Source organism: Dermochelys coriacea, chromosome 12 (assembly GCF_009764565.3).
Source record: "Dermochelys coriacea isolate rDerCor1 chromosome 12, rDerCor1.pri.v4, whole genome shotgun sequence".
NCBI classification, from domain to species: Eukaryota; Metazoa; Chordata; order Testudines; family Dermochelyidae; genus Dermochelys; species Dermochelys coriacea.
Window position 1 is genome coordinate 3,299,640 of NC_050079.1, and position 8,505 is coordinate 3,308,144.

Genomic DNA, 8,505 nt, shown 5'->3' on the forward strand with positions numbered 1-8,505 from the left:
ATCTCAAGAACAATGAAGAAGCAATCAGGTTCTTAAAAGAAGAATTTTGATTGAAGAAAAAGTAAAAGAATCACCTCTGTAAAATCAGGATGGTAAATACCTTACAGGGTAATCAAATTCAAAACATAGAGAATCCCTCTAGGCAAAACCTTAAATTACAAAAAGACACAAAACAGGAATATCCAATCCATTCAGCACAGCTTATTTTCTCAGCCATTTAAACAAACAGACTCTAATGCATATCTAGCTAGATTACTTACTAAGTTCTAAGACTCCATTCCTGTTCTGTTCCCGGCAAAAGCATCATACAGAGAGAGAGGCTTTGTTTCTTCATCCCCCCAGCTTTTGAAAGTATCTTGTCTCCTCATTGGTCATTTTGGTCAGGTGCCAGCAAGGTTATCCTAGCTTCTTAACCCTTTACAGGTGAAAGGGTTTTTCCTCTGGCCAGGAGGGATTTTAAAGGTGTTTACCCTTCCCTTTATATTTATGACATGCCCTTGACCTGAAGGACACAGTTCTACATGAAGGGCGGGGGGAGCTCCCTTTTATGGACACCCAGCCAGCCAGTTAGCTATAAAATCCACGTTAGTAGCTGTTCTCTACTTGCTTTACCTGTAAAGGATTAAAAACTCCACAGGTAAAAGGAAGGGAGTGGGCACCTGACCAAAAGAGCCAATGGGAAGGCTAGAACTTTTTAAAATTGGGAAAAAAACTTCTTCTTTGTCTGTCTGTTTGTTCTCCCGGAAAGGAGAGACAGGGCTGGTACTATGCTGTAAAAAGCTTTGGTCCAGATATGAAAATCATCAGATCATACCTAGAAACTACTCATTTGAAACCCCAGATATGTAAGTAGATCAGGGAATGTCTAGGAAGACGCAATTAGGTTTCTCTCTTATTTCTTTATGGCTTGTGGACTCCTCTGTGCTGAGCCCAAATGCTTTTGTTTTGCTTGTAATCATTAAGCTGGACCTCAAGAAAATCATTCTTGATGCTTAATTATTGTATTTGCTCTTTTTAAATCTAGCAATAGCCTAAGTTTTCAAACGCATTTTCTTTCTTTTTGTTTTTAATAAAAAAAATTACCTTTAAGAACAGGATTGGATTTTTGTATCCTAAGAGGTTTGTGCACATGTTGTTTAATTAGCTGGTGGCAATAGCTGATTTCCTTTGTTTTCTTTCTCAGCTCTTCCCTGGGGGGTGGTTGAAAGGGTTTGAGGGTACCCCACAGGAAGGACTTCCCAAGTGTGCCTTCCTGGGTTCTAAAAGGGGATTTTGCACTTGGGTGATGGTAGCTTATACCCATCCAACGTCAGAGAGAAGCTATAACCTTGGAAGTTTAATATAAGCTGGAGAGGCCAGTATTAATTTTTAGAATTCTTACGGGCTCCCACCTTCTGCACTCAAAGTGCCTGAGTGGGGAATCAGCCTTGACATGGTGGCAGAGCAGTGGGATCATTTTGAACCAGAAGCACAGACCTCACGATTTTAAAAGGACACATTTTTCCTTTTGGCAGCCTACAAAGCCAGAGAATTTTTCTTCATCTCTTTTTTTTTCTTTTCTTTTCTTTGCTGGCTGAGGGAGAACAGGCATGCCAAGGGATCAGTCTGCAAAGCCAGGGAGTCCAACAAGCAGTTTACTTTCTTTCTTTCCTAGCTTCATGGCAACAAACTAGTTAGGCTAGAGTAGGGCAGCCCTGTGCATGAGGTTGTGATTGGGCACCAAAACCCTAGAGCAACCAGTCTTTCGAAAGACAAACCCAGATCAAGCCCAGACATCCTGCATTTCAAGACAGAAATGCAGGGAGGGGATGGGGGACAGGAGATTCCCCCGGAGGGACTGGTCAGTCACCCCAACCCGAGATCCAGGTGCCAAAATGGAGGGATGCCCTTAACCCAGATTGAGTTCTAACTGCAGAAGACAGGAATTTCTTCCTACAGATGAAGCTCTTGGAGGCTGAAATGGAGCAGAAGCACTTGGAAGTGGAGGAGAGGAGAGAGGCAAAGCGCTTGGATGTGGTAATGGAGGTGAAGTGCTTAGAAGTGGAGACAGAGCTGAAGCACTTAGATCTGGAAATGGCTAAGCTGGGTCAACTTGGTAGCCCTAACAGTCCTCCTCCAGGTACCACTCCCCATTCCAAGAAATTCCCCAAGGCAGGCGATGATACAGAGACCTTCTTACAAAATTTCAAAAGGGCCTGCCTTGGGTACAACATCCCTATAGACCAGTATATGGTGAAGCTGAGGCCACAACTCAGTGGATCCTTAGCAGAGGTGGCAGCTGAAATGCCTAAAGAACACATGAACAGCTATGAACTTTTTAAACAAAAGGCCAGAATTAGGATGGGGCTAACACCCAAGCAGGCCCGTCGGCAGTTCAGAGCCCTACGGTGGAAACCAGACATGGCATTTTCCCGACACGCCGACCACATTGTAAGACATTGGGATGCCTGGATATCAGGAGCAAGCATTAAGTCTCAGGAAGATCAGCTTCTCCTAATGCAAATGGAGCAGTTCTCAGAGGGTGTTCCTGAGGAAATAGAAAGGTATATCCTAGATGGGAAATCCAACACTGTAATCGAGGCACGGGAGATCAGAGCCAAATAGATGGAAGTGGCAGAGAAGAAGAAAGCTAGTAGCAGTTGGTGCAGATACCTGAAGGGACAACCCGAGATGACACCCCACCATTAGAGTCAGCCTAAGGCCCCATCTCACAAGGAGGAGCCCTACACACAGCCAAGGAAAGCCCAGATACCCTCTCGTCCCACCACCCCACTCTCTAACCACCCACCTCGCCCCAGCCCAGTCAGCTGGGCGACGATTCAAATGTAATGAGCTGGGCCATATGAAGGCCAACTGCCCCAACAGCACCAGCCAACTGCAACTCATCACAGCAGGGTCCCAACGAGATCCTTCAGGCCCAGATGCCTTTCAAATATCCCCAAAGGGAAGGGTAATGTGACTGTGGGCGGGAGGAAGATTACTGCGTGGAGAGACACTGGAGCACAGGTGTCAGCTATCCACCAATCCCTGATGGACCCCCCAAATTCATCGACCCAGAAGCCCAAGTGACAGTGCAACCCTTTAAGGCCAACTCTTTTGACCTACCTACAGCCAAGTTGCCTGTCCAGTACAAGGGCTGGTCAGGAATATGGACTTTTGCAGTCTATGACGATCATCCCATTCCCATGCTGCTGGGAGAAGACTTAGCCAACCATGTGAGGCTAAACAAAAAGGGTGGGGATGGTCACCCGCAGCCAGGCTAAAGAGGCCTCCACACCTAACTCCATTCCTGAGCCTCCTACAGGGACCCAGCCAGAGGTGGTGAAATCAGACCCCAGACCAGAGTCTATGGCAGCAGTTGTAGATCCAGTTCCTGTGACCCAGCCAGAACCAGCCCAAGGATCGGAACTGGCAGAGGAGTCAGCGCCAGAGCCTGTACTTGCATCCCCACCAGAGTCATGGGAGCCGGCACCAAAGGGTGCCGCAGAGCCTGCACCTGCAGAAGCAGCTAAACCGGCACAAGAAGCTCAATCGGAGCCTGAAATGCCTCCTAGTGCACCAGTGGGGAGCGGTTCAGTTGACAGAGAATGGGATTCAGACGTCGGCAGCAGCTATGCTGCTTATTAACAACTGCTTTTGGAAGAAAGACCCTGGCCACAGGAAGGTTTGTGGGGCTGCAGCGAGGGAAGGAAGTGCTGGGACTGCATGGTACCTCTCCCTGTCCCCTCTGGGCTGCATCCTGCCCTGGCACCGGGGCCAATAAGCAAAAGGCAGGTTTGTTGGGCTGTAGACAGGAAAGGAAGCTCTGGGATGTGGCTTTCCTGCCTGCAGGCCCTCAAATCTACCTGTGGCCAGAGACCGCTACCACAGGGAAGCAATGAGCTGAAGCACCTGCGTCCTTGTCCAACAACAGAGCCCCTGCCGCGGTCCTGGCACTGCATGCTGAGAGGGGAGGCTGCGGGCAAGGTAGGAGCAGAGGCAGGGGAAGCTGCAGCCCAGGTGTTGGGGCTTTCCATGGGAAGCGAGGGTGCTGAGGGAACCACAGAGCTGCATGGGCTCCTCTCTCTGGGCTGCACATAAGAACATAACAAGAACATAAGAATAGCCAGACTGGGTCAGACCAATGGTCCAGCCAGCCCAGTTTCCTGTCTTCCAACAGTGGCCAATGCCAGGTGCTTCAGAGGGAACGAACAGAACAGGTAATCATCAAGTGATCCATCCCCTGTTGCCCGTTTCCAGCTTCTAGCAAACAGAGGCTCGGGACACTTCTGAGCATGGTTTTTCACCTATGACCCCGCCAATTAAGGTGTTAGAGCTCAAAAACAACCCTGAGACTCAGCAGAAGTCCTCCAGTGGAACCTGGGAAGATTAGACACCATTAAAATAGGTAACGTTAAAAAACCTTTTTAAAAAAACAATCTACTACACAAGTAACAAGCACAGTTGCCAACTTTTACCTGGTAAATAAGCACCCCAACTATCACAATAAACCAAAAATCAAGCTAATCCCATTTCAAAACAAGGCCAAAACAAGCCAATCCCTTAGCATCCCAACACTCTGTGACTAGATCCCCCCAGCCTGCAGTCTGGGACTGTGATGGGCCCACTGTGCACCCCTGACTCTCTCCTCCACTTGCCGGGAGCCAATCAAAAAAAAGAAGCAAAACGCTACAAGCCATAAATGACTTTTCTAGTGCATTCAGGGCTTTCAGGCAGCACATCCACAGCTGGCAACACCATTCTCCTAGTAGGCCAGATAGCAAAATTCATGACAGACATGGGAGTGTGATCACTCTTGTCTGGAATTTAGGGGTTGGCAGTTTAGTTTGTATATGGCAGGGGTGGCCAAACCGTGGATCGTGAGCCACCTGTTGCTCTGTTTCAGTTAAAATGTGCGCAGCTCACGGAGGCTGCACCCTGCCCTGGTACTGGAGGCCCAGGCTTGGCATATCCCAACGCTTCCTTCCCTGGCTGCAGCACTGCTGGGAGGTTGCAGGGCTGCAGCCAGGGAAGGCACATCCCAGCACATTCTCCTCTGGCTGGAGCCCTGCCAACCTGCCTTTCGCTTATTGGCAGCTGCTGGATAACAGCCACTTTTAGCTGGAACCAAGAGGTCACTAGAAGAGGAAGCCACAGTATCCCGGGTTTACAGCTGGGGCTGCTCCCCAGTCACTGAGCCAATCAGTGGCCAGTTCTGGGACAGAACCTAGGAGCCTCCTGCTTACACCTATTGCAACATGCCAGTCTGTGCCTAGCGGCATTGGTGGAGCTGGGTATGAGTCACAATGCCCATCTCCTCTCCTGTCCTAGCACACATGAGTAAATAACCCTCGGGGGGTCTGAGGACTCGTTAGCGTCCTGGGCATCCATTCAGACATATCCATGGAGGGCAGTTTTAATTGCTGAAGCAACAGTTCCACGCACAAGGTGCTTTCCTATCCCGCAGTAACCTCTGCTATTAGCACATGGAGCTTTTGTCACCTTCAGGGTGGTGTCATGTGGCGCCTGCATGTTATCAGGTGTTGTTACTCATGGCCTAATCAGACTTGCTGTTAGTTTATTGCCAGGCTACGATACTTTCCCCGGCTTCTCCAGTGGAATGCAGAGATCCTGGCTTGCGGAGAACTTCACTCTACTGAGCCAAACGTGTCCTTGTCTGAGCTGAGCACTTCTGCAAATGGCCTGTTGGGAAGTGAAATAAACCCTCTAAAATAAAGAGCAAGACAGTGAAATGAAGAGCCAAGGGGTGCTCTTGCTTCCATGGTTTATGGGACAAGGGTTAAGAAGCCTAAGGCCAGAATTACATGTTTAGAAAGCAAGGCTGTAACCTGAAACTGCTTGACTTTCACCATGTGTGCAGCATGAACAAAACAGCTGGAGAAGCAGTTTTCTCCAGCTGCAGCATTGGTGGTTCAGTGGTAGAATTCTCACCTGCCATGTGGGAGGCCTGGGTTCAATCCCTGGCCAATGCAACATGGAGGCTTTCTTTCTTAATTAAAGTGATTGCCATGCACCAACCCAACCATCTGTCCTCGTTAACCCTTTCCAGGGGACTGACTGAACAAATATGCAACCTGGTAAATCCCATTTCTAGTGCCATGGGGAGAGGAGCGTTAACTGATGTGGCAGCTTCAGTATATATGACGAGCAGTTCCTGGCCCGGGGGGGTCCCTGGGACTCTGGGCCTGTCTGCGCCATGGACTATGGAAGCACATCTGCAGCTGTGCCACCCGAGCACCAGCGATGCCCGCAACATCGATGGTGTGGGGTTTCCATCAGTGTCAATATCCCACTTCTCCAAGTGGCCCTAGCGATGTCACTGGAAGAATTCCTTCGCTGACCTAACTGCACATACAGCGGGGTCAGGCTAGCTTAAGTATGGCACTTGGGGTGTAAATTTTTCACACCCCTGAGTGCCGTAACTGGGTCGATCTAAATGTTGTGTAGACCAGGGCTCACTCCTTAAACGACTGGTCCAGCCTTTTTCTGCAGCTGGGATATTGGTGGCTCAGTGCAGAATTCTTGTTTGCCATGGGGGCAGCCAGTGTTTGATTCCTGGCCAGTCTAGGAGCAATCTTTTGAAATGCAAGCAAGTCTATCTGGAGGGGTGTGGGACTGCAGTGTGAAATGTAAAGCTCCAGACTTCTCTTCCTAGGCTGAGGTTTTCAGCCAGCTTTGGTGCTTCAGTTCATAGAATCATAGAGTATCAGGGTTGGAAGGGACCTGAGGAGGTCATCTAGTCCAACCCCCTGCTCAAAGCAGGACCAATCCCCAACTGAATCATCCCAGCCAGGGCTTTGTCAAGACTGACCTTAAAAACTTCTAAGGAAGGAGATTCCACCACTTCCCTAGGTAACGCATTCCAGTGTTTCACCACCCTCCTAGTGAAAAAGTTTTTTCCTAATATCCAACCTAAACTTCCCCCACTGCAATTTGAGACCATTACTCCTTGTTCTGTCATCTGCTACCACTGAGAACAGTCTAGATCCATCCTCTTTGGAACCCCCTTTCAGGTAGTTGAAAGCAGCTATCAAATCCCCCCTCATTCTTCTCTTCCCCAGACTAAACAATCCCAGTTCCCTCAGCCTCTCCTCATAAGTCATATGTTCCAGTACCCTAATCATTTTTCTTGTCGGAAAAGACGTTTCCAAACGGACTCTTTCCTAATAATAATAATACCAGTTAGACACTTGGTGGTGGCAGTGAAAGTCCAAGGGCAAAAGGTAAAATAATTTGTACCTTGGGGAAGTTTTAACCTAAGCTGGTAAAAGTAACCTTAGGAGGTTTTCATGCAGGTCCCCACATCTGTACCTTAGAGTTCAGTGTGGGAAAGGAACCTTGACTGTTAATCCCAATTATTCACCTAAAATCTGGAATGATATTGAGTAATTTACAGGAGGTTCGCAGTGGCCAGTTGCTCACCTGCCGGGGAGAAAAGGTGTCAGGAAAAACTTCTTTCAAGATGGCTTCAGAGGACTGAAGCAGTGGGGGCAAAAGATCTAGCTGGCTTTAAGATTCTACTCGTTAAGTTTATGGAGGAGATGGTATGATGGGATAATGTGATTTTGGTAATTAATTGATCTTTAAATATTCAGGGTAAATAGGCCTAATCCCCTGAGATGGGATATTAGATGGATGGGATCTGAGTTACCCAGGAAAGAATTTTCTGTAGTATGTGGCTGGTGAATCTTGCCCATATGCTCAGGGTTTAGCTGATCACCATATCTGGGGTCGGGAAGGAATTTTCCTCCAGGGCAGATTGGAAGAAGCCCTGGAGGTTTTTCACCTTCCTCTGTAGTATGGGGCACGGGTCACTTGAGGGAGGATTCTCTGCTCCTTGAAGTCTTTAAAGCACGATTTGAGGACTTCAACAGCTCAGACATAGGTGAGGTTTTTCGTAGGAGTGGGTGGGTGAGATTGTGGCCTGCATTGTGCAGGAGGTCGGACTAGATGATCAGAATGGTCCCTTCTGACCTTAGTATCTATGAATCTATGACTGCTCCAAAGTACACTGTATCAGCTTGTCCTTTATAACTAACTTCTACAAAACACATAGGTCAGAGTTGCCCCAACAAATCACCACTTTTCTTAACGTTCAACAAACTGCTTATCAACAAACATTCCTAACAATGTTAATCATAATAATACTTGTATATCAAAGTTACACAAAGGTTTTCAGTCCACTTATTTTCTTTCAGTCTCAGTTGTTGACTTTTCTTTCCCTTCCCATTCTGATTATCAGAAACTACCAGCTAGTTTTGACCTTGCCTCTAAAAGTCTGCTTTCAAATTGATTCTACACTATGTGGTGGTCTAGTTTATTAATTCATGGTGGCTGAATGCACACAAAATGGTTGCAATTAGCTTGATCATATTCTGGGGTATACACACACTCCTCAAATCCAGGGCAACAAAATCATTGGTGCCAGATCCATGGGCTGATTTTGTTTTGGACCAGGAGGGGAGAGGCCAGTGGTAAGAAGACATCACTAATCTCCTGCGACAA

At 47.8% G+C, this 8,505-nt stretch overlaps 1 non-coding gene across 1 annotated transcript; it reads left to right on the forward strand.

Annotated features, from left to right (window-relative positions):
• Positions 1-5,901: 5,901 nt before the first annotated feature.
• Positions 5,902-5,972, forward strand: TRNAG-GCC. Its single transcript has one exon. It is a non-coding gene; the product is annotated as a tRNA-Gly (tRNA).
• The last annotated feature ends 2,533 nt before the right edge of the window (positions 5,973-8,505 follow it).